The following is a 27,687-nucleotide window of genomic DNA, read 5'->3' on the forward strand; positions in this document are numbered from 1 at the left end:
GTATATCCGTATATTTTGGCTGATGTTAAAATGCTCCAGTGAACTGAAATACATCTTAGAATTTACAATTAGCCAAGTGTTTCCAATCTAATTCTTTCATGCATTTTAGTTATTACAGAAAATCACTATTCCTCTAAATTAAACTCTGAGGAGAAAGATGCCCTGGATTGGTAGACCTCAAAACTTAGTTTAGATTTCCCCATGGTCTGCTCTCACATGGCTTCCACATTTAAGAATGTTGGTTCATTAACAAACTAGTTCAGATCAGCACAGTTATGTAAATGTATAAACAGGCTCCTTGGTGACAAATCATAACTTGAACAGCCCTACTCCTGTATAGGACTCTTTAAGATGCCCTATTTTGAGAAAGGAGCTGGGGAAAAACTATATATATACTTTTTTAAATGTAAGTTTAACAAGTCTAGAAATGTCAGCTTCTCAAAGGAGACTTTTAAACATGGTCTTACTTGGAAGAGAACGCAGCATTTCCTTTGTGCCCAGCACTGTAACATTATTGGGTGCTCTCCCTTGTTACCTCATTGGATCTTTCCAGAACTACAGGACAGGTGCTATCCCATTTTAAGGGAAGGAAACTGTAATGCAAGTCAGGCCACATACTCCAAAATGCTAAGATACGATCCAGAGCGTCACCACACTCCACAGCATCCTTCGTCATGGCTTGTCCGTGACCTGTCTGGTTCTGAGTGACAAACACAACAAGCTGGCTATATAGAAGAAAGCATAAAGAGGAATCTGATTCATCAGGGGCCCTCCTGCAAAGCCAGTACTTGCACCGAGTAAGTTCTATGCCATAAGTAAAGGATTGCTTCTCTCCAGTTTCTTAAATGAAGCTCAAGTCTTGCCTTGATCTCTCACTAGGTCTCTGCCGCGGAAAGAACAAGAAGACTATGTGCATCTCCGCTGAGACGGAGGAGGAAGGGTCCCACTTCCCAGGGCCGCCAGCTTCCAGGCTGACTTACTCATTATACAAACATTCACTGAATGCCCAGCACATATCAGACGTTCAGGGCTGGAGGTACCAGGAAAAGAGCAGCGAACAAACAAACGCCAGCCCTCATGGAGTTTACATTCCAGTGATGAACAGGCCCTCCGGGGGCAAGCCCCGAAAATGCTGGAGACCCCCGCTCCCCTGCCACCCAGAGGCCGAGGCTGCTCCCAACCTACGCAGGTCAACAACCACTTCTGAAAAGGCCATTCTGCCCATCCTGGCATCAAAGAGGAATATCCTCAACCTAGCAGCTGAACATTACACACACACACACACACACACACACACACACACACACACACAGCATTTTAAAAGATCAGGACGCTAAGTACAACGAATAATAATCATAAGAATATGATGACAAGTCAAATACAAAATCCTTTGCAGGCAAAGGCAAATCTTAAAAGCCATGTTTCTAAAAAGCCATTTAATTCATGCTCCTATCGTTGGACAGAACCAAGCTCAACTTTCAAAAGAACAAGAAATGGGTCTCCAGCTGATCTCTCTACACAAGGTCCCAAGCTGCGGCCCCAGGAAATCCCTGCCAAATGGCTGATGACAGCTCAGGTTCTCAGTGTTTCCAAGAGGAAAGGGGTAGGAGGAATCCACATTGCACTAAAATGTGCTAAAACATCTGAATAACCCGTCCATTTTTCATTCTTCTCTAATTTCTGTGATGATTTTAAATACAATGAACTCATCTGAAATAACGTGAGTATCACAGGAACTCTTCCAGGATCCCCGTTGTAATTCATCATTAACTGGACGCGTGTTCCGGTATTACCCGGCTCCCTGCTATCTGCCCCGAGTAGCGGGAGGGAAGCCATTTCGTTTGCCTACTGGCGTGCTTACCCATTTAATTACCAAAGGGGACACAGTGCCAGTGTGATCCAGGCCCCTGTGTGTGTGCCCTGATGACCTAGTTTAATAAAATCTGGCCTCGCCTCAAACAGAACCCAGGGTTAGTTCCTAGCTGGAGAGGCCAGATAGTGGTATGTATCTAACAGCATGAGCGAGCTGTGCATGGATAACTGCGTGGTCTCGTGCACATAGAACAACAGACAACAAAGAAACCTACATGGTTTCTATCACCTTAACGGGATCAACTGTGTGCCATTTATTGACTGCCTCTCTTCACCCCAACAACCAACTTCCTAAAATTCTGGGCTCCGGATCTATGGTTTTAAATATTAAATGTGTCTGGCCTCCTCTTCTCCTGTGTTTTCTGTCTAAGGAAAAGACGGATGTGGAAAAATATTAACCTCACCTTCCCTGAAATAATGGACTCTAAGACCCTGGGGCTTCTAATCCATTCCTCAAAATAACGCTAAAGCAGAAAATAAGACACACACGCTGCTGAGTTTCTTCACATCCTCAAAAATCTGAGGATATTTCAGTCTTATTTGACATTTCAATATTTTAGAATCACAGGACCTTCTCTGGCGGGGTGAAAAAACTCCCCACATATTCTTTAAAAATCTCTAAGGTCTCTGGGAAACAAATTGTAACCGACAATTCCCTCACATCTCATTATGTGGTGCAAATTTATTTTTAGGATTCCTCTGGCCTTGTTCAGCTGGTGCCCTCTAATGATAGAACTGTTTGCTCAATTTTAAAGCAATTCTGTGTATGAAGCTATCGGGCTTCATCTTGCGAGGGCTGAGGCAGGCTGGTCTGAAACACCCGGACTCTGAGAAAGGGAAAACCCTGGTAGGAGTCTACTGGATCTCGTCCAGTGTCCAAAGGGGCAGAACAGCAAACGTCACGGTGAAGGGCATGGCTGGCTGCACACCCCAGCTGGAAAATGAGGGTGAGGGCATCTTCACAGGGTGCTTAAGGAGAAAACGAGAAAAACAAGTGTGGTGGGCTTCGCACAGCACCAGAGCAAGGGAGCGCTCACTCTGTGTCACATGTTATTAGCATTTAAACACTGTCAAGTGATTCTCCTCCATTAAGCAGGCATCAAGCACATGGCACTAGATACCTAATAAAACAACCTCCATCACATGAGTACCTGCTAACGTCCCTTTTTAAAAAGCTCCTTTTATGTCCAAATCTCTCCTACAGCAGAATAGGTACATCTTTATATAATCAACATAAAGGATCTCTGATTTAAAATAATCAAGGTAATTATTTGAATCATGTAGTGATAAACGGTTTTAATCCAAAAATTATGGAGATTAATGACAATGAGAATGCTGCATTGTTGTCAAATACATCATTCTGTTGTCATTTTAACATTTGTTGGGCTAGCGTTTTCACAAAGACTTCCTCACCATTTTCTTTTTTTTTTTTTTTTTTATGATTTTTTATTATATTATGTTAGTCACCATACAGTACATCCCCGGTTTTCGATGTAAGGCTCGATGATTCATTAGTTCACCATTTTCTAACAGCAAATATCATTCTCCCTACTGAAAGGTAAGGAATGGAACAACGAACTTATTAGCTTAATATCACAGGTGCCAAGTATTAGACCCCAAAACATCTTCCTACTCTCACTCTTTCCTTCTTATTCTAAAAACAAAGAAAAAAATCAGACATAATATCCACAAAGCAAAACAGACATCTAAGCAATTACCTGGGGGAGGAGGGTACTAATTCATAAAAGGCTCCTTTATCCATTTACACATTTCCCTTCTGCTCCCTCCACTCATTAAAAAAAAAAAATCCACATAATACCTTTCTTCAAAACTTAGATCATGTATGTGTGACAGGAGTGGGGAAGAAAGGTTTCAGAGGTAAATAATACCAGGGCCTCTTCCCCTAAATCACTTCAGTGGTTCTCTGAATGGATCATGTGTTCCTCTCCTTCTGTATTCAGAGTATCAAACCCCCACCATACACATACACGCACACGCACACGCACACACACGCAAAAGAAAAGTGGGCTGTGAGCAGGGGTATGGGAAATAAACATCAAAGTTCGCTGGAATTATAAAGACTCTCTGAGGACTCTATCCTTATTCTTAACCTAAGTAGTGTCCTTTGGGGGAGGAAGGGATGGAGAGATGATACAATAAGAAAACTAGCTAGCATTCCACAAAAAGGAGCTCCTTAGATTTCCCTCTAATCAATTCCATTATCAGCACCAATGAAGAAAAAGCTTCCTCTCAGGCCATGTATTTTGTTTCCATGACCTGGTATCTTCTCCACCTTTCATTTCCTCCCTCATAGGAGTCAACATCATGGCAGCTACCGCCATCCCTCCACCAGACGCCCCCAGGCTGCCATCACCATCCTGACCACTCCTACAACCACTGCCATCTATCCACACCACATTAAGTTTCTTCCCATATCTGTTCTTCTTTTCCTCAATAACACATAAGTTATCAGCCACCTTCTCTACCTGCAGCCCTATCTCTTGCCCTAAAATACCACTGTATCCTCCTTACCCTGTATTTATCAATCAATATCTACCCATTAACATCAACTTAACAGCTTTTTGTCTCATCAGAAGATGAATTTAAAAATCTGTTAGGGACACCTGGGTGGCTCGGTCTGTTAAGTGTCTGCCTCCAGCTCAAGTCATGTGCCCAGGGTCTTGCACTGGGTTCCTTGCTCAGCGGGGAGCCTGCTTCTCCCTCTGCCTGCCTCTTCCCCTGCTTATGCGCACGCTCTCTCTTCTCTCTGACCAATAAAGAAATAAAATATTTTTTAAATAAATAAATAATAAAAATCTGTTAAGTAGGGAAGACCGATCCATTTTGAACACCCTCAACATTTTGAAACCAACTCCCTTTAACTGGGGGAAAAAACACTCAAGTTTAAATAGTCTTTGAGAACATGACCATCACAGAAGTGGTAATCTACAGAATAAAGCCCACTTGAGTCATGTTGGGACTCAGAAAGTACATACTCTCTATCACTAAATTGCAGGAACTCAGTCATAAATTTGATTTAAAACATAAAAGTTTATTGTAAACAGAAGGGGGAATGAAGCATGAGAGACTATGGACTCTGGGAAACAAACTGAGGGCTTCAGAGGGGAGGCGGATGGGGGAATGGGATAGGCTGGTGATGGGTAGTAAGGAGGGCACGTATTGCATGGTGCACTGGGTGCTATACGCAACTAATGAATCATGGAACTTTACATCAAAAACCAGGGATGTACTGTGTGATGACTAACATAATATAATAAAAATTTAAAAAAAAACATAAAAGTTTAGGTTTTCCTTTCCTAGTTTTACACCTAAAAAGCTCAGGCTACCCCTTGAGGCCTCCAAACCCACAGAAGCTACTGTCCTTCTGGTAAGTTTCTTCCATGTCACCCAAGTATCCAGTGAAAGCCATACCCCCACGTTGTTATTTCTCTCCTCTGTCCCCAGTGATCAGCTTTAATAACAAGCTTCCCTTCCTTAGAGTCTACCCTGAAATGAATTCCAACAAAGCAAAGCCAGCCTGGCAGTTGTTCAAGTTGTACACTACTCAAGTCCACCAGATCTAAGGGGGTACCAATAGCATCATTAGCATCTCTTTCCAAAAAAATACACTCTTTCAAAAACTGTGTATTTTTGTTACCACATTGATGGTTTAAAGATGAGTAATTTGATTATTTATATTACAATTTGCCAGCATATGGCAAGAAAGTGTCTTGTTCTAAAAATCAGTATAGTTCAATGATTTTCCATCAGATGGAAGTGAAATGTCTACAGAAGGGGTGCCTTTGTCTAATTTGCACAAAATGCCATATGGGCCAGCACCAGCCCTCAGAAAAGCTTCTCTCAAACATTTTAAACTTTCTATGGTCTTGGCTGTTCACTAGAGCGTCTGCTCTTGGTTTCATAAACTCTGTTTGCACTGTTTTAACTCCCCCCCTCCCTGCTAATCTGGGCTTTCTCTTTCAATAAGTTCAGCTATCAAGCACATCCTCTCCTCAAAGCAAGCCCCTAAGTACTAACCGCATCCTCTTGTCCTATTTCTGTCAACTGATGTTACTAAACACGTGTTAACAATAAAACGATAACCTTTTGTGCCAGATTAATTACCGCTAGGAAAGAGATATCCGTTACAGACACATTCCTCAAATTTAACATCATTAACAAACATGTTGCTTGAACTTAAGTTTCATCAATATCTGAATAAATTCCTCACATTTTTTAAAGATTTTATTTATTGGGAGAGAGAGAACATGTGTGAGCAGGGGGAGGGACAGAGGGAGAAGGAGAGAAAGAATCTCAAGCAGACACTGTGCTGAGCACAGAGCCTGACACAGGGCTCACTCTCATGACCTTGAGATCATGACCTGAGCCAAAATCAAGAGTCCGATGCTTAACCGACTGAGCCACCCAGAGGCCTCAGATTCCTCACATTTTTTTAAAAAGCAGAATTAAAGTAAGTTTCCATATCAAAATTCATTTTAATTGACTTTTTTCATTGGTAATATTTACCAAAAATTTAACACCAGCTATTTCCTTTGAGTGCCAGGGACCCAAGTCAAATGAAATAACAATAAAGAGTTACATAAACTCACCTTGACTCCCAGAAAACGAGTTTTACTGCCATTGGTGACAATTTTCCCTAGTTGACAGTCCAGGTGTGGAAACCTTAAAAATCAAAAGACAGAGGAAAACTTAGAAGAAAGGAGTCAGATTTAGGAAAGCATAAACAGTTACTTCAGTGGTAATACTGCTTCTCCCTGAAAAAATAAAGTTAGTTCAGGAGTGCTCGGATCTATGCAGTAATTTTACCACAAATAAGCTCTTCATAAGTGGAGCTGTTTCACAAACTCACAATTTTTCCGTTAACTGTGTCTAAGATTTCAGAGATACTTCAAATTATTTTCAGATTAATCCGCAATTAATACATGACTTCAATTTTCTTTCTTTCTTAATCCCTTAAGTAGTTAATGATCTGAAAACTGATTCTTAAATACACCATATAAATGAAGTATCTTAAGAACTTGAGACTTGGCTCTTGTCAGGGGAAGAATACCTCTGATGCATGAATAATTGTGTGTTTGGTAGGTCCTAATTTTCTTAAATGGCACCAAATTTATACTGTTATGCTTCTTATTTTCTTCTTATTCAGAAAAAAATAGAGAGCTAGAGAACTATGTGTCTGACAATACTTTTTTAAGTGGCTCTATGCCCAGCACAGAGCCCATTGCAGGACTCGAACTCACAACCCTGAGATCAAGACCCAACCCGAGACCAAAAGTCAGATACCCAACCAATTTAGCCACACAGGCGCCCCATGAGTCCCACATTATTAACAATAGTAATATTAATTAAATCTATAATAAAACTGTATTTCAAAAAAAACCAGCAAAAATTACTTTCCTCTCCAACTTGTCCGGCAAGATTGGTTTTAGATGGTAGAAAAAACACAAATCTTCCTCCCAGATGCTACCGCAGTAGATGTCACAGAATGCCTGCTATTTTTAGGCTGAGTCATATAAAATTGGTGATATCCAACCATCGTTTACCTCAAAACCTGATAATTTCATCATTTTTCCAAGCCAAAAAAAAAAAATGACAGGACTGGAAAACAACTAAATCTTCAAAACTACCTATTGCTCAGCACATGCCATTTTCCTAAGCAGCATCAGTGGTTTGGCCATTAACAGTTTCCATTACAACCTAACATCCATGGAACCTGAAAGATGACAAGTGAATTGCCTCCAGCATTTGGAAGGGCCTGAGTGTACCTCCTAGATTGTTTTTTCCAAACCCAGTCTATTTACTGCCTACCCCCTCTCAGCTTCCTCCTTGCAACATTAAGAGTCTTTTCCCAGAGTACAAATGTGGCAGAGAGAACGCTGAGGGCTGGAAGGCAAAAGGTGATGGTAAGAATACAGATCTCTAAGAAGGGAAGGCCAAAGGGAAAGCGTGTCAGAGTAAGTGAGGAGCAAGAGGCAGGGGGAGGAAAGCAGAAGGGCTGCCCACTCACTAACGCGGTACTTTCATGGTGGTGGGCATCACACAACACTGGGGAAATTAAACAGGTCCAAGTCCGGATGGAAAGAAGCGAAAGCTTACTTCTGTCTAACATATTCAGTAACCCATCCATCTTAGGAGCTACCACAGCCAGCACTCCCATGACACCCCACCACTGCTGTGAACGCTACCACCAGCACACCACCATTACAGCCACCCCCACCACTATGGACGTAATGCAGGCATACACAACACTACTGGAACTACAAACTAACAGAAGAGAGGCCATGTGAATACCCTAGATACAAAAATGTACACTCTTTACATTTACCTATTTTCTTCTGAGTTGGAGTAGAAACAGTTTAAGTGATTTTCCCTCCTAGCAGGAGACCCGCTAAATGAGCAGCCTACATAAACTGTTTTGTTTTGTTTTGTTGCAAGAACAAGCAGCCAATTGCAAAATAAACTTTTTGATCTCTTTTTACTATCATTTATCTATTTCACATTCCCTATTTTTGAACATTAATGATCTGAAGAAAAGACGTAGGGTTAAAATCTGCATTCTGACTGCAGCGTCCCAGACGACATGCTAGGTGTAACCTATTGTTTTGTTTATATCCAGTCAGAATTTCAAAACACGTAAGACCAGGAGAGGAAATGCATGGAGAGTAAATCCTGCCTTCCTTCGGAGGCACTCTTCACTGTTCTAGTACCAACTTTCCCTTTAAAACAGGGATATTAGGGATCACTATAATGTTGAAGGTATATGTGTTAATGATGGCAATGGCTAAATGATAGCACTCATAGTAACAGAGAATGGAAATCATTATTATCATAATAGGTACGGCCAAAGATAAAGAGCTACCGCAAATATAATAGCCTGGAATTAATAGACCAGTTGCAATTGCACTGCCCGTTGTGAGAGAGAGTTAGAAAGTGACATGATGTTAATACAGTGATGGAATAAGAGGGGGAACATAGTTAAGGAGCTAGAGCTAAGGTACGCGAAGACTATACATACACGTGTGGAAGCTACCAGGTAATAACTAAGCAAAGCCACTCTGCGAAGAGCCAGAGGCTGCATAAGAACCAACTGGTAAACCTCATACGGAGGAGCCCTAGGCCACTGGTAATTATCACTGAGATCAGAACAGGGTCTGCAGAACATCAGCAGGCAAAAAAACAGGAAAGGTGACATAAAAGACAAGGGGAGCAGGTGTTACCTAATGTCTTAGAGTCCTATATAAAAAACTATGTTTATAACTCAACACACACACCAAAAAAAGTAATAATAATCCAATTAAAAAATGGGCAGAAAACATGATAGACATTTTTCCAAAGAAGACATAGAGATGGCTAAGAGACATGTAAAGATGCTTACTCATCAGGGAAGTGCAAATCAAAGCCACAATGAGATCCCCTCACACATGTCAGAACGGCTAAAATCAAAAACACAAGAAACAACGACTGTTGGTGAGGATGTGGAGAAAAAAGAACCCTCATGCACTGTTGGTGGGAATGCAAACTGGTGCAGCCACTGTGGAAAACAGTATGGAGGTTCCCAAAAAAATTTTAAAAAGAATTACCGTATGATCCAGTAACTCTACTACTGGATATTTACCCAAAGAAAATGGCAACACTAATTTGAAAAGACATATGCGCCCTTGTATTTACTGCAGCATTATTTACAATAGCCAAGATATGGAAGCAATCTAAGGGTCCATTGATAGATGAATGGGTAAAGAATATGTGGTATACACACACACACACACACACACACACACACCAGTGATTACTCAGCCATAAAAAAAGTAAAATCTTGCCATTTGCAACAACATGAATGGCACTAGAGGGTATAATGCTAAGTGAAATAAGTCAATCAGAGAAAGAAATACCACATGATTTCATTCACATGTGGAATGTAAGAAACAAGACAAATAAAAAATTAAGAAAAGAGACAAAAAAAAAAAACCCGACTCTTAAATACAGAGAACAAACGGGTGGTTGCCAGAGGGGAGGCAGGTGGACAGATGGGTGAAACAGATGAAGGGGATGAAGAGTACATTCATCTTGATGAGTACTGAGAAATGTATAGAATTGCTGCATCAATAAATTGTACACCTGAAACTAATATAACACTATTAATTATACTTGAATAATAATTTCTAAAAAGAGAGGGAAAGCTAAATTTATTTACTTAATAAATTTATTTACTTAATAAATATCTTTTGAATTCATATAAAAGGACAAAATGAACAGAGAAATTGCAAGCAGCCATATCTTCCCCACACAGATTGGTTCATTTCCGGAGTGAGCAAAAAACACAAAACCCGAAAGCATAATTTTCAAATTCAGAAATTACATCAATTTGATCTTGGTTTTGAGCTACAGACAATATTTTCAACCAACAGGACATAAAGTCAGGGAGTTGGTGTGCATCTCTATTAGCAGACAACTGCTTATAAATTTGGCTTAGAGTCAGAATAGTATTCTCGGAAAACCAACTGTGTTCCATTTATAACTGATGTAACCAAGTGTTTATTACCGTAAAGTGCACGATGGAATACTACACAGCAATGAGAATGTTTCCTCAAAACCACATTCGAAACCATGGAAGAACCCATGAAATAACATTAACATTAACTAAGATATACCATCCGTTCCACCTATTCAAAGTATGAAAACAATCACAACGAAAGGACTGGGAAAGTGAACCCCGGCACCCATGTGCAAAACCGAAACAAGTGCCTGCACAATCATCACTGAGGGAATCTGGTAAACACAGGGATTCCAGAGCACCATGCTGATGCTCATTCCTGAATTTCAAGAATTATTTTTTTTTGGAAAGCTTTCTCTGGGTACTCTGGAGCATGGCCACACTGAAGTACCAGTGCTGGGGCAACAGATGGAAACTACCAGAGAAGCAGTGTGGCAATTCAAGAGCCTGGGCTAGACCCTGAGACACATTACGTATGCTAGTTCACTTACCTAATCTTCACACCACTCTCAGTATCCCAGTTTTGCAAAGAGGTGACTGAGGGGCAGTCTGAAAGATCAAGTGACTAGCCCAAGATGCTGAAGTGACAAAGAACAAATGTCACCTCATGACTTCCTTAAGAATTCTTTAGTGGGGTGGGGGAAGGGGATGGACTGGTGATGGGTAGTGAGGAGGGCACGTATTGCATGTTGCACTGGGTGTTATACGCAACTAATGAAGCATCGAGCTTTACATTGGAAACAAGGGATGTACTGTATGGTGACTAACATAATATAATAAAAAAACATTAAAAAAAGAAGAAGTATAGAACTTAAAAAAAAGAATTTTATAAAACTTCTACCATTTTGACAGGTGAAAATTGCATATTGTTATTTCCATTTCATTTACTAATGAAGTTGACCATTTTTTTGGTTACAAAAAAAAAAAATTCTTTAGTGGCGCCCACTGCTTAATATGTAATGTATTCTAAACTCCTTCTCAGGTACCCTCCAAAAACATGTCCCCCGACTCTACTTCAACCACACCCTGCTCCTTCGGCCTCCCATTCATATCCACGCTCTGGCTGAATCAACCTTTGAAGCAATTTCCTGGACAGTACTATTTTAATCCTCCCTGACTTTGCCTTTGCCCTTCATCTACCTCATGTTACAGGATGGAGCTCAACCTTCACCTCTTTGAAGCCCTTCCTGACCACCACTGGCCCCTACCCAGGGAGAACTGACCACTTCCTCTGATGGGCCCTATAGTAGTTAGAACAATAAAGACTTCACTTCTCTCCACTATTACATATCTTTTTTTTTAATTTTTAATTTTTATTTTTTTATGTAAAGTTCGATGATTCATTAGTTGCGTATAACACCCAGTGCACCATGCAATATGTGCCCTCCTTACTACCCACCACCGGTCTATCCCATTCCCCTACCCCCCTCCCCTCTGAAGCCCTCAGTTTGTTTCTCAGAGTCCATAGTCTCTCATGCTTCATTCCCCCTTCTGATTACCCCCCTTTTCTTTATCCCTTTCTTCTCCTACCGATCTTCCTAGTTCTTATGTTCCATAGATGAGAGAAACCATATGATAATTGTCTTTCTCTGCTTGACTTATTTCACTTAGCATTATCTCCTCCAGTCCCACCCATGTTGCAGCAAATGTTGAGAAATCGTTCTTTTTGATAGCTGAGTAATATTCCATTGTATATATGGACCACAGCTTCTTAATCCAGTCATCTGTTGAAGGGCATCTCAGTTCCTTCCACGATTTGGCTATTGTGGACAATGCTGCTGTGAACATTGGGGTGCATATGGCCCTTCTCTTCACTACGTCTATATCTTGGGGGTAAATACCCAGTTCCACTCTTACATATCTGCTCATAGATATGGGCTATATAGCTTTTGAGAATAGGTATCAGCAAATGTTTCAAGAATAAATACAGTGTTAGAGCCAAAACCAGAATTTGAATCTGGATCCAACTCAAAAGCAGTATACCACACTGTGTCTCTTGAACCTGATTTTATTAAAAAAAAAAAAAAAAAAAAAAAAAAAAAAAAAAACTCCATAACCATCAATACAGTAGCCACATAGCCACGTGTTTCTACTGGATGCTTGGAATGTGGATAGTCTGAACTGGAATGTGCTATATATAAGTTTAAAACACTTGACTTTGAAGATTCAGTATGACAAAAAGAATGTAAAATATTTCAATGTGTTAAAATGATAATATTTTGGGTATATTTGGTTAAATAAAATGTGTTTAAATTAATGTATCTTTTTGTCTTCTTAATGTGGCTCCTAGAAAAATGCAATACATAAGTGGCTCACATTACATTTCCATTGAACAGTGCTACTCTATGAGTACATTCTTCCTTACTTACTAATTTCTCTTCCTTACTAATAAATCTGTTAAGATGATGCTAACTTTTCCTAGAGATTACAGAGCACGGGCATCCCAGACTGCACTGCAGTGTCACGTAGCATGGCCCTGCTGGAGACACAGAGTTTGCACCTACATTACAAACGCACAGAATATTGCTTTCAGAGTTCTGTCAGCTCACTGGAGCTCTCCTTCTCCACCATGAGCTGTTGGTTCTCCACATGTAACTCCTAAGGGCTGTAATCCTCCAATATAGCTATCTTACGAATTCTGAGGCAAAGGCCAGTAGAGAAAAGCAGGGCCAGGACTAGGGGGAGGCAAAGCACTTGTCTCAGGCACAACATTTCTTTATTTATTTTTAAGATTTTATTTATTTGTCAGAGAAAGAGAGAGAGTGTGCACGAGTGGGGGCGGGGCTCAGAGGAAGAAGCAGACTCCACACTGAGAAAGGAGCCTGACATGGGACTTGATTCCAGGACCCTGAGATCATGACCTGAGCCAAAGGCAGACACTTAACCAACTGAGCCACCCAGGCGTCCCTCATGCACAAAATTTAAAGGGAACTGAAAAACTCAGGAATAGAGAAAAACTCAGGCATCAAGATGAATAATATTTAAATAACAGCATTGTCATGTCATTCACCTGCCATAAAATTCAGTAGTTTTAATTTATTCATAATGTTAACTATTGTCACTATCAAATTCCAGAACATTTTCATTACCCCCAAAGAAACCCCACCCCAATTAGCAGATACTCTACCATTCTCCCTATGCCCACCCCTGGCAACCACTAATCTATTTTCTGTATAAATTTGCTTATTTAGACATTTGATATAAATGGAATCACACAGGTTGTGGCCTTTTGGGTCTGTCTTCTGGCAGTTAAAACGTTTTCAAAGTTCACCCATGTTGTACCGTGAATCAATATTTCATTACTTTTTTATGGATGAATAATATTCATTCTAGTATATGAATACACCACATTTTGTTTATCCATTCATCAGTTATGGGTATTGGAATTGTTTCCAGTTTGGCGCTATTAGGCACACATTGGTGTACATGTTTCTATGTGGATATAAATTTTCAATTCTCTTGAGTACAAACTTAGGCATGGAATTTCTGGGTCATCTTGTAACTATGTTGATAATTTCAGAAACTAGCAACTGTTTTCCAGAGTAGCCGCACTATTTTATGGTCCCGCAATGTATAGGGTACCAATGTCTCCATATCTTTACCAACACTTGCTATTACCTGCATTTTTTTATGTTAGCCATGTTAGTGAGTGTGTAGTGGTATCTCACTGTGCTTTTTGTTTTCTATCTTCCTAATAACCAATAATGTTGACTGCCTTTGCATATGCCTTGGCCATCAGTATAACTTCTTTGGAGAAATGTCATCTCAAGTCCTTTGCTCAATTTTTTAGTTGTTCGTCTTTATATATTGAGTTGTAAACATTCTATTTATATTTCAAATATAAGTTCCTTTTGTGATATATCGATTTGCAAAACTTTTCTCCCATTCTATGGGTTGTCTTTTCTCTAAAGCACAAAAGTTTTTAATTTTTATGAAACCCAATTTACATATTTTTTCTCTTTCATCACTTGTGCTTTTGAGGTCATATCTAAGAAACCATTGCCTAATCCGAGATCATGAAGATTTACTCCTGTTTTTTTCTAAGAGTTTTTGTTTGTTTTAGTTCTTGCCTTTAGGTCAATGATCCATTTTGGATTAATTTTTATACATAGTGCAAACCACCAACTTCATTCTTTTGCCTGTGGATATCTAGTTATTCCAGCACCGTTTGTTAAAAGGACTGTTCTACTGAATTGTCTTGTCACCCTTGTTGATAATCAATGATCATAAATGTAAGAGTTTATTTCTGGACTCTCAATTTTATACCATGGATCCGTAAGACTCTATTTATGCCAGTACTATACTATCTTCATCACTGTAGCTTTGTGGTAAATTTGAAATCAGGAAATGCTCATCCTTCAATTTTATTCTGCCTTTTCAGGATTGCACTGGCTCTTCTGAGTCCCTTGCATTTCCATACAAATTTCAGGATCAGCTTCTCAGTTTCTGCCCAAAAGGCGGCTGAAATTTAGATATGAACTGCACTGAATCTACATACCAATTTGGGGAGCACTGCCATCTTGACAATATTATCTTCCAATCTATGAAGAGGGGATGCATTTCCACTTATTCAGGTTATCTTTAATTTCTTTCAGTGATGTTTTATAGTTTTTGGTGTACAAGTTTTGAATGCCTTTTGTTAAATTTATTCCTAAGTATTATATTTTTTGATGCTACTGTAAATGTAATTTTATTTCATTTTCAAATTATTTGTTGTAAATATATAAGTTGATTTTTGTTTATTGATCTTATATGCTGCAACCTTGCTGAACTTACTAGTTCTGTGTGTGTAGTCCTTATGATTTTCCACATATAAGATCATATCATCTGCAAACTGAGATAGTTTTTCAGATTAGAAAGGAATGCCTTTTATTTCTTTTTCTTGCCAAATTGCCTTGGCTAGAACCTCTGATACAACACAGAATGAAAGTGAAAAAATCAGGCATCCTCATCTTTTCCTTATCATAGGGGGACTGCATTCAGTCTTTCACCATTAAGTATTATGTTAGTTACAGGGTTTTGGTAAATGCCCTTCATCAGCTCAAGGAAGTTTCCTTCTATTCCTAGTTTTGCAAGTGCTTTTATCATGAAGTGCTGTTGGAATATGTCAGGTGATTTCCTATGCCTATTGAGATGATTATGCAGTTTTTGTACTTTATTCTATTAATAAGGTATATTACAGTGATTTTCATATGTTAAGCCAATCTTGCATTCCTCAGATAAACCCCACGTGGTCATGGTGTAGAAAACTTTCTCTATGTTGCTGGCTTCAGTTTGCTAGTATTTTGTTATAGATTTTTGCACCTATATTCATAAGAAATATCAGTTTATACAGTTGACCCTTGAACAACATGAGTTTGAACTGAGTGGGTCCACTTATAGACAATTTTTTTCAATGAATAGAGTACTGTAAATGTATTTTCCTTATGATTTTCATAACATTTTTTCTCTAGCTCACTTTATTGTATATAGCACATGTACATAATACATATAATGTACAAAATATGTGTTAGTTGACTATTATAAGGCTGCTAGTCAATGGTAAGCTATTAGTAGTTAAGTTTTGGGAGAGTCAAAAGTTATGGATTTTCAACTGCATGGGAGGCGGGTGCCCTTCACCCCTGCATTGTTCCAGGGTCAGCTGTACTCTTCTGATTGTTTTGTCTGGTTTTGTTACCAAAGTTACACTGGCCTCAAACAATGAGCTGGGAAATGGCCCTTCCTTTCCATTTTCTATAAGAGATTGTGCTATACTGTTGTTAAGGCTTCTTTACACATTGGGTAGAATTTACCAGTGGAGCCATTTGAGCCTGGCCTTTGCCTTCTGGGAATTTTTTTCATAATAGATCACTTCAAAGTTTCTATTTCTTCTGGAGTAGTTTGCTAGTCTATGTCTTCATAGGAATTTGTCCATTTCATCTAGGTTATCATAATTTGTTGACATAAAATTATTCATAATATGATCCTTTTTATTTCTCCAAGGTGGATAGTGATGTTCTTTTTATTCCTGATTTCAGTAATTGAGTCTCTTCTTTTTTTCTATTGGTCAGCCAGATAATGGCTTGTCAATTTCATTGATTTTTTTTCAAGGGACCAATATTTGGGTTCATTGATTTTTTTCCTACTATTTTCTATTCTCCATTTTATTTACTTCTGCTCTAGTCTTTATTCTTTCCTCCCTTCTACTTTTTTGGGGTTTCATTTGCTCTTCTTTTTCTACTTCCTTAAGGTGAAAGGTCAAGTTATTGATTTGCGATCTCTCCTCTTTTGTTTTGGTTTTTTTTCCCCCAGTTTAAGTTACAATTGACAGATAGCATTGTGTAAGTTTAAGGTGTACAACATAATGACTTGACTTACATATATTGTGAATTGATTATCGCAGTAAGTTAACATCCATTATCTCATGTAGATACAAAACAAAGGTTTTTTTCCTTCTGATAAGAACTCTTAAGATTTACTCTCAATGATTTTCACATATCCTACAGCAGTGTTAACTACAGTCATCATATTGTACATCTGCAATACTTATAACTGCAAGTTTGTACATTTTCACCATCATCCAATCCCACCCACCACCACCACCCCACCGCCAATGACCACAAATCTAATCTTTTTTTCTATGAGTTTCGGTGTTTGGGGTTTTGTTCGTGGTTTGTTTGTTTTTAGGTTCCACATATACGTGAGATTATACAGTATTTGTCTTTCTCTGTTTGACTTATTCCATGCAGCATAATGCCCCCGAGGTCCATCCATGTTGTTGCAAATGGCAGGATGTCCTTCTTTTTATGGCTGAATAATACTCCTGTGTGTCACAACTTCTTTATCCATTTATCCTGACTAAAGGGCATTTAGGTTGTTTCCATGTCTTAGATACTACATATAATGATGCTATGAACATTGGGTTGCAGATATCTCTTCAATATAGTGTTTTCATTTTCTTTGGAATTGTTTCCTTTGGATATATTCCCAGAAGTGGAATTGCTAGATCATATGGTAGTTCTATTTCTAATTTGGGGGGGAACCTCCATACTGTTTTCCATAATGGCTAGACCAACACACATTCCCACCAACAGTGCACATGTGTTCCCTTTTCTCTACATTCTTGTATTTATCTTTTTTTTTTTTGTCAGCCATTCTAACATACTTTTGTGATATTTCATTGTAGTTTTGATTTGCATTGCCCTAATGATTTGTTATGCTAAGCACCTTTTCATGTGTCTGTTGGCCAGTCATATATCTTCTTCAGCAAAATGTTTATTCAGATCCTTCACCGATTTTTTAAATTGAATTATTTGCTTTTTCTATTGAGTTATATGAGTTCTTTGTATATTTTGGATATTAACCCCTTCTCAAATATATGGTTTGTAAATATTTTTCCCATTCTATAGGTTAGCTTTTCATTTTGCTTTTTTCTTTTGTTAATATAGGCAGTCACAGCTATTAATTTCCCTCTAAGCATCAATTTAGTACATCCCATAAGTTTTAGTATGTTGGGTTTTTTTCATTCACCTCAAAGTATGTTCTAACTTCCCTTATGATTTCTTCTTTGACCCACTGGCTATTTAAGAGTGTTAATTTCTATTTTTTGAATTTCTGAATTTCCTTCTACCATCGATTTCTAATATCATTCCACTGTGATCAGATAACACTTTGTATGATTTCTATCCTTTTAAATTCATTGAAACTTGTTCTGTCACCTAATACATATTCTATGGCCTAATACAGTCTATTCTGAAGAATTTCTATATGCAATTAAGAACAATGTGTATTCTGCTATGGTTACACGTAGTGTTCTTTGGATGTCTGTTAGTTCTAGTTTGTTTATAATGTTGTTCAAATCTTCTACTCCTTGTTGAATTTCTGCCTAGTTTCCATCCATTATTCAAAGTGGGATATTAACGTCTCCATCTGCTATTGTTGAATTTTCTATTTCTCCCTTCAATTCTGTCAGTTACTTCATGTATTTTGGAATCTGTTGTTATTTGCACATATGTTTGTGAATGTAATGTCTTCCTGATAAACTGACTTTTCTATCAATATGTAATGACTTTATCTTTTATAAAAAGTTTACTTAAAGTCCATTTCTCCAATATTAGGATAGCTACTCCAGCTCTCTTTTGGTTACTGTTTACATGGTATAGCTTATTCTATCCTTTTACTTTCAAACTACTTGTGTTTAAATATAAAGCAGGTCTGTTGTAGAGAGATTATAATTAGATAATGCTTATTTAATTCATTCTGCCAATCTAAGCCTTCTTATTGGAGTGTTTAGTCCATTTACACTTAATATAATAAGTGGTAAAATTTTAATCTGCCATTTTATTACGTTTTCTATATGTCTTATGCCTTTTTGTTCCTCTATTCCTCCATTACTGCCTTCTTTTAAGTTATTTTAGTATACCATTCTAAACTCCCTGTTGTTTCTTTTATTATATATTTTTTAGTTATCTTTTTAGTGGTTTATACTATCTTTTGTGTTTACCTATGTAGTTACATTTACTTATACTTTTTATTTCTTCTGTGAATCTGAGTTATTGTCAAAGTTTCTTTTTGTTACAACTAAAAAGATTCCCTTTCATATTTTTTGTAGGGAAGTCTGCTAGTGACAAATTATCTGGTTTTTCTGAGATATCTTAATTTTTTTTGAAGGATAGTTTGGCTGCATATAAAATTTTCTTTTAAGATTTTATTTATTTATTTGACAGAGAGAGAGGCAGCGAGAAAGGAAACACAAGCAGGGGGAGTGGGAGAAGGAGAGGCAGGCTTCCCGCTGAGCAGGGAGCCTGATGAGGGGCTCGATCCCAGAACGCTGGGATCATGACCTGAGCCTAAAGCAGACACGAAGCCACCCAGGCACCCCAGCATATAGAATTCTTGATTGGCCTGTCAGCACTTTGAATATGTCATCTTACTACCTTCTGGCCTCCATGATTTCAGATGAAAAGCTAGCTGTTAATCTTATTGAGGATCCCTTGTACACAGTGATTCACTTCTCTCTTGCTACTTTCTTTTTTGCTTTTGACTAGCTTGATTGTCTGAGTGTAGATCTCTGTGTTTATCCTACTTGGAATACACTGACATTCCTGGGTATGCAGATTAATGTTTTAAATTTATTTGGCAAGTTTTTGGCCATTGTTCTTCAAGTATTCTGTCTCTTTTTCTCTTCTCCTTCTGGGACTTCCATTATGCAAAAAAAACACAAAAAACAAAAAACAAAACGAAACAAAAACCCATATAATTTCAATGGATTTACATTCAAGTTCACTAATTCTTAGTTCTACCAATTTCAATCTGTTGTTGAGCCCATCTAGTCATTTTTTTCATTTCAGGCATTGTACTTTTCAACCCCAGAATTTCTGTTTTGTTCTCTTTTAATAAGTCCTCTCTTTACTGATATTCGCAAGACATCATTTTCATACTTTTCTTTAACTCTTTAGATATGAATCCCTTTCACTCTTTGAATACATTTATATTCACTGACTTAAAATGTTTGTCTAAAAAGTCCAATATCCAGACTTTCTCAGGGACACATCTGGCTTTTTTCCCTGTGTGTGGACTTCATTTTCTTGTTTTGTTGTACATGTTATGTGTTGAAAACTGGATTTTAAATAATATGGCAACTCCGATAATCAGATTCCATTCTTCACCAAAGGTTTATTGTTACTGCTTGTTTTTGTTAATGATAATGCTGTTTGTCCATTTCCTGGACTAATTCTATAAAGTCTGTTTATCATATGCAGCTGCTTAAGTCTCTGCTCAGTTTGCTTTAGTGGTCAGCTGATAAAACAAATTTCTTTAAATGCTTTGAACCAATATGTTTCACAGCCTTTGCCGAGCAGTTCTGTGTATGTATTCATGCAGGCTTTCTGAGCTCTAATACGCAGTTTACAACTCTGCCTTAGCCTTTTGTTCTTGTTTGTATAGAGGCTCAGCATCAGCCAGAAGTGACAGATTAGGGCTTTCTTGAGTCTTTCTTGGGCATATGTATAAACCTACCCATGTACAGGGACCTTCTAGATTCCAAAAGATATGTCAATGCTTTTAAAATCCCATGGATATCTCCTATCCCAATTATTCCTTTTAAGTTTTTTGATCAACCTCTTGTCAACCCCAACTGGTGTAGTCACCTCAGGCACCTGCAATGTTAAACAATTGCTGCTAATTGTTTTTAACAAATGCCCTAATGTTGTTCACACAGAATGAGTTCTGAGTCAGGTAAAATAAAAATAAGCTGTGAGAATGGAGGTTTTCAATAGCTGCCAGACAAGTCCTGTAATTACAATTTTCTAAGAATAGGGCTTTTGAAGAGTTCAGAACCTGTTCTGTCCCCTCCACTAGTTTTTAGTTTTCAAGGCTACCATGCCAGGAAGAGATAATAGGAGTAAGTTTAAATGCCACAAAGTTCACTGTTCAGAAAGTCAGTCTTTTTTCTTGAATAAATGCTCCTGGAATTGTTGCAACTCTTTGATTCAGTTCCAGATTTCTAAAATAGTTTATTTTGACAGTATTTGCCTCAGTGAAATTTTGTTCTCACTGCTATTTTGGAGATTTACAGAAGGTCTCTACTCTAACATTCCAGATGTGCTTCCAAGATAAAGATTTCTTTAAAAAATAAAAATACATGATGAATAAAATATCAAAATTTTAAATTAATATATGATCAGTAACAGTGCTGTACCATGCCCTACTGGAGACTGACACCAAAGAAAAAATCAATAACACTGGTCTTGTATTTTTAAAAATTTGGTATTTTGCTCATCATGAATTTTTTGCACTAATTTTTTCTTTTTTAATTGCATTAAAATATCTTTTTACTGCTCAGTTTTTTGATACCCCTTTAAATTCTGCACTGGAGGCAAGTGTCTGACTAGCCTCTCCCTAGTCTCAACTTAGAGAAAGGTAATGTTCAGACATCTCTGCTTTTTAAAAAAAAATTCTCCAAGCTGAGATATTAGCTTTAATTCACTTTTATATTCCTTTACAATATCTAAGGCTGTTGTCAAAATGATAACCCCAAAATCTAGCAGAAAACTTTCAGTGTGAAGGTTAGAGGTAGAGAACAAAGTAGTTATATTAAACTAACTTCTTAAATCTTCTAATAGAGGCATATTAGCTCACTCAGTATAAAGCTTATTAGTAGTTGCCAGTTAAACTAAAACAACGTGGATTTTTTCGTAAAGTAATATCTGTTGGAGTCTGTAGAATTTATAAGTAATGTTTGGTATATCTGTCACACACATTTCCCAAAATATTAATGCAACACTAACAGAAAATGCATCAGGCTTACAAATATCAATTTCAACCACAGAATTCTTTTACATGATTTCAGTTCTCAAATTGGCATCCCCAGAAAATAATTGATAGAAATATAAGAATTAGGGACAAAAAACGTGTTTGGCTTAATATGTGGCAACACTTCCAACCTGAGAAGACAATTATTTGTAGAAAAAGACTGCCAGTCTTGAGAAGCTACTGTGAGTGAGTAATTTCAAACAGCATAATATAAAATAATTAATTCTGGATGATTTGAGATTACTTCTCCTATACTGGCATTTAACAGAGATAGTGTTCATATTAGGTTTTTAGATTAGTACTCTGCAGCAATAGTCTGGTGAAGTGTGGAAATTTAACTTTCCTATTAAGTGTTATTTGCTTCTGCTGTTTTGTCATTTCTTGTAATCCATGGCTCTATACTCCATGCTTTTTCCACTGTGCTTTTGTAAAGCATTTAAAATCACTATCTCAATATTAGCCTATTCCTGGACAAATTTATTTCCCTCATTATGGTCTTTATAGAAGCTAATACACCATGTTGGCTTTTCATTTCTGAGGGTGTGTCAAAGTTCCCAAAGTCAGCCAATATCAACCTGTCATTAATACTGGCTTAGCCCTAATCACATACACCACTGACTTACCTTTAATGACTGTGTGTATACAATGTGTGTTCTGGTTCTGAGCTATAGGGCAGCCATCTGGGCATACAGGAGCCTCATCAGCCAAAGAGCAATTTTCCCTCCTCAAAACCTAACACCAGCTGCCTCTAGGCCACAGGGTTCTCTCCAGCTCAGTTCCACCTCAGAAGCTGCTCTAGGTTCTCAGCATTTCCACATTCCCTAAGGAAGAGCAGTGGGGTTCCCACTGTCCACATCCTTATTCAGCACAGTTCTATCTGTTCCCAGGGGACTGCAGGGAACCTAGGCAGAAATGCAACTTTCCTGCTGGCCCCCTTTCCTACAACAAGCCAATGGGAACCATCAATGAAGACAGACAACCTCCCTCCAACTCCCAGCTCGTGTAATGGTGTCAACTGGATTCCATGTCCACGAGAGGCCCTCAGGTGCAACCAATCCCAAGCCACCACACCACTCAGGGTCCCCAGAGCAACACTACCACTCGCCTGACACAGCCTTAGGTTGCTGATGAGTGTCCAAGAGTAGGCCCGAGAAACCACCGCAGCATAATGATAGAGGTGGGCTGCCATTGTGGGGAGGCACCGGCCATCAGCAGTAGGGTCCCCCACAGCTGCCTGCAGCACCAGACCTCCCTGCTGCTCCTCCCATGTGCCAGTGCAGCTTTGGTCTGAGGGCCCTACACTAGCTGTTCCCCAATGAGCAAAATTCTCCTCCCCAGATGGCCATATGGCTCATTCTCCCATCTCCACTAGGACTCCACTCAACATCCCCTCTGAGATGCTTTCCCTGACCACCCTCCCTGACACAGAAATTTCCTGCCCTATATGCCTTCTATGATTTACTTTTCTCTGTAGCACTATCCCTATCTGATACACTGAATATTTATTTACATTTATCCATTACACTGTAAGTTCCTCAGGGGCACAGTTTTCGTCTGTTCTGTTCACTGCTCTGTAATACCTAATGCCTAGAACAGCACCTGGCACATACAGACACCCTAGAGCATGTGGTGGATGCTGTGAGAGAAAGACAAAGTCGGACACTAAGGGCACTAAAGACAGATTTCATTCAGTATAGACTGTAAAGGGAGAAAGAGACTTCAGTACAGAACTGAGCTTACCTTTCATCATACAGAGGTGACTGGGTATTTTAAAAGAAGAATAGGGGAATAAGGAGGGGGATCAAGCAGGACATACAAGCAGAGTCAAGGAGGCTGGCTGCTCAGTTTCCAGGCAATTAGGCCATCTGTGTCTGCTAACTGGCACTTGTCAAGGTTAGGCTCCCACAGAGACTGGGAGACAGAGGCCCTATCCTCCCTAATGATTACAGTTCAAAGGAACGGCTTTCAGGTCTTTGAGAAAGACACTCCTGAATTGTAGGAGATACATCTACATCTCAAAGGGGCAGAGAAAGGATTATGATTGTGTTTTTCTAATAAATACTCAATAAAAGGGAAGTTAGGGGCCCACAGTCAAGTGCTGGCTGGTACAAAGGGTAAATTCTTTTGGCAGCCTTGGACTTTTCCAAACAGGAACTCAAGGGGAGCTGGGTCAACCCAGGGATATGCCTTAGGCTGCTAGAACCCACATTCGAGTTTTTCAAGTGTCCTAGTGTGTGTATTGGGGTGGGGGGGGGTGTGCTAAAAGTTGCAGTTCTTACAGGCCAAGGCTGAAGTCAACAGGAGTCCTTGAAGAAGCCTCACTAAAGTTTGGTCAAGGAGAGAGTCTTTGTGCGGGGGGAGTGGGGAATGGATGGACGGGGTATAAGGGTTGGTGGGAAAGGGATCAAGATGATAAGATCTGAAGGCATCTGAATTCAGATAGGAAGTAGAAATCATGTCAGAGAAAAAGGGACAATCCTCCCCTCTTCTCAACAAGTCCCTTTCAAACATTCTGGCAATGGACACAATCAGGCTGCTAACTGGGCAAGTCAACAGTGCATGCGAGTCCCTCCCGACATGCACTTATTTCCCACAGAATATTTTCCAGCCCTGAGTTTGCTCACTGTTTAAAATTCATATTAGAGACGGATCCTAAGGAGTTTACAATAAGATCTCCTAATGGGGCTGATGTTATCTGTTCCTATTAACTTTTTATTAATGAAGCCTCTTTTGGTAGTTAATTTCTTCTTCTTTGCCCCTTGGCAGCCCGCCTCTGAGATGTGGAAAGGCTTTAACCCACTTTCCTCCCTTCCCCACCCCCGTCTCAGCTTTTCTCCACCTCCAACTCATACCCAGATCCAAAAAAGTCTCATTTGTGCAAAATCACAAGGCAAAGAGTTAGTTCTCCAGGTAACCAGCTGAGTAGCTCCTCCCAGCCCTAGGTTAGAGCGCTTCGCTCTTTTTCAGCAGGTCAGCTACAACATTGGCCAGATTTCAGTTTTTGTCTTTTTATAAGACTGTAGATGTTAAAATAAGAAAAAGCATTTTTATAAGTTAATTTAACATTCAAACATAATTGAGAGCCAGAACAGATCCTGAGTTTGCAGAGCCTTACATTTGTACGATGGGAGGTAGGGAGGTGGGAAGAGCGTCGTCCTTATTTAAAAAGAATCCAAAATGCAAACATAAAATTAGGTACCACCATGTGAATACATGGCTAGTGGCCTTCCCAGGGGGCTCAGAAGAAGCCTGCGTGAGGGGCCCTGAAGCTTAAGATTCATTAGCTTCCCACTAAATCCGCCTCTGCTGGGAGAAATAAAAGACTACAGCGGTTTATACCGCAGCATTAAAATCTCTAGAAAACCGCTAAGCATAACAGTGTTCTATTACATCAATCCTCTAGATGCTATTCTTATCTCTCTTTCACAAACCTCCATCCCTGCCGTTCCCACTAATTTGGCAGCAGCAATTCATTATAAAAGTACATGTGCCGAGCCGGGGTTGTGCATCCTTCCCCTGTTTGGGCTCTAGCAATCTAGTACTGTGTCAATTATGTAAGAGCCAAAACAGGCAGTTTACCAGAGTAGGAAAAGCATAGTCGTAGTTCTTACATAAGCCTTCATAAACCATCCATAAGAGCTGAATATTTGGAATTACATAAGGTAGACAGAAAACACTGAGTCAGCAGCCAGGTCTATTTCCAACCTTAAAAACAATAAAAAGCTTTTTTCACTTCATTTACTAGTCCACATTAAGTTTTTAATTAGATTTTTTAATAAGACTTGATTATCTTTTCATGCACACAGAAGGAATACCCTGACAGTACTCCTCAACTTCACTCTTATCTCAGCGCAAAGAAACTTCCCACTTAGGATTTCTCTACGTATTTTACATGGAATTATGGGTCCCACATAAACAACAACAATTTCTGCAGGTTTAAAAAATCGTCCAGGAAGATCTCTGGACACAACGCAAAAGTGTACATGCTATAATTCTTCTTCCACACATCTTCCCAATACCATTTTTCTCTCCCCCAATTTTCGACCCCTTATCTTTTTTTTTTTACTTACCTTACACCCCTGTAGCCACACGTTCAGCTACAAAGTGACAAACTAAAAGAAACAGTGCTACCTGGTAGGTCTCAGCCCTGGTTGCACAAAAGAATCACCAAGAGAGCTTTTCACATTACATATGCCTCAGCATTACCCCCAAACCATAATATATAAATTGAAAACAGAAAGGAATACTGAGGTGGGGGCACACGAGGGGGGTGCCTAGACATCAGAATTTCTGATGTTTTCTACTTTGTCTTCTTACCTGAAAAAAAAAAACCATAAATACAAGTAGAGGTTTAATTGAGGGGGAATCTTTAATAACTCAGCTCATAATTACTTAATTCCCATCAGATATTTAAAAAATCATTCAATGGTTTGAAAGCCATAAAGGATATCTGTGGGATCTTTTTTTTTTTTTTTAGTTCTATCAAACAGTAGTCAAAAACTCTCACCAAGTTTCTTAATAGCCTTTACAGAATCTATTTTATTTTTTAATGTTTTGCAGTTCTGTCTCATAAGTTCAGAGAAAGGGCCCTGTATTATCTTAAAGGGTACCTCAAGCTAAGACCATGCTTCTCTTCTAGTAAAGTTTTGGTTTGAAAATACGGTTCTGACTCTCTTCAACTCTTCTCCTCAGATGCTCTGGTAATCACTTTTATAACTTTACCAATGAGCAAATATTTTTTAAAGCACTTATATAACACAGAGTACAGGCGCCTTTGGTACCCTGCCAAGAGTACTTCTTTCCATGTTTGTATTTAAAATAGAATGGTAGTAACATCACTTGTGTGCCTGAAATTCCTTCTGTGCACAGGCTCATAATGAAAAAAAATGGATGTAGCAAACCGCTTCACTGCTTTCCCATCATAAAGCTCAAAGGAAATAACACATTCATACTAAATTAAGACGAAGACCAGAACAAATTATCCAAAGCTGGAGGTGGGGGGAAGGACTGGACTCAACTAACCTACCACCCCTGAAACAGAGGATGTTTAACCTGGCAGCAGCGAAGGCGCCAAAAGAGCCTCAACATCTCAGCCCAAGCAGGTGATGTGGGCAGGAAAGAATAAGTGCTGTGAAGACCAAGGAGCCAAATAAATACTGCGCTGCCCTGAGCCCGGCTGCAATCACTCCCCAACTCCGTGCACCTGCCTGCGAGCGGGTTCCAGAAGGCAGGCTTTCGGAACCCAGCCCCACCTGCCGGACCGCGCAGAAGAGGATTCGCTCACCTGGGTGGGAAAGAGCTAAGAAGGGTGTCCAAGAAGCCACCACTGCCCTTAATGAGACTCTCATCCCGGACCAGGTTCCCACACGCTTCCTCCTCCTCTTCCTCCTCCTCCTCCCGCTCGAGTTTTCTATTTACCTGCAGGTCTGGACTCCACTGACCGGCCACGGAGGTCCGCAAACGGCGCCCGACAAACTTGCCAAGAGAAGGCAGCGGAGGTGGCGCAGCCAGGGACGCCCCCGCACCTGCGGTGCGCTCGCCGGCACCGTCACCTCGGCCGCCCACGCCCGCCGCCGCGCCGCCAACGCCGGCTCCGCGCCCCCGCACTCACCTCGCGCAGGCACCGCCCAGGCCGCCGCCCCCGCTCCCGGCGCTCCGAGGCCACCGGCGCCCGCGGCCGGGGCCCGCCGACAGCACGCCCGGGCGCGCCCCCGCTTGCGGCCGCCGCTCCTCCGGCCGCCTCGCCCGGACAAAGACGAGCGGCGGGGCGGGCGGCGGCGAAGCCCGAGCGTTGGAACGCGCCGCGCAACCGGACGCCTCGCTCGAGAGGTGCGGTCGGCGGTGACAGCCGCCCAGCGGCGAGCGGGCCCGCGCGGAAGGGCGGCGCGGGGCGGCAAAGGCGCGCACCCTCTCCCGGCCGCCCGGAGACGCACACGCCGGGGCCCGGGCACCTCCTCCCGGCCCGGCGCCCCGCCGACCGCAGCCGCGCCGCCGGGGAGCCGCAGCGCCCT

At 40.0% G+C, this 27,687-nt stretch overlaps 1 protein-coding gene across 2 annotated transcripts in view; it reads right to left on the minus strand.

Annotated features, from left to right (window-relative positions):
- Window positions 1-27,262, minus strand: part of MTUS2 (microtubule associated scaffold protein 2) — a 553,081-nt gene extending 525,819 nt beyond the window's left edge. For both annotated transcript variants that reach the window (XM_057309483.1, XM_057309482.1), the window contains exons 1-2: window positions 27,095-27,262; window positions 6,483-6,555 (exon numbers count right to left, since the gene is read on the minus strand). The gene's annotated coding sequence lies outside the window, so the exon portion shown is untranslated. The remainder of the gene's footprint in view (window positions 1-6,482; window positions 6,556-27,094) is intronic.
- Between the last annotated feature and the right edge of the window lie 425 nt (window positions 27,263-27,687).

Source organism: Ursus arctos, unplaced genomic scaffold (assembly GCF_023065955.2).
Source record: "Ursus arctos isolate Adak ecotype North America unplaced genomic scaffold, UrsArc2.0 scaffold_10, whole genome shotgun sequence".
Taxonomy (NCBI): Eukaryota; Metazoa; Chordata; class Mammalia; order Carnivora; family Ursidae; genus Ursus; species Ursus arctos.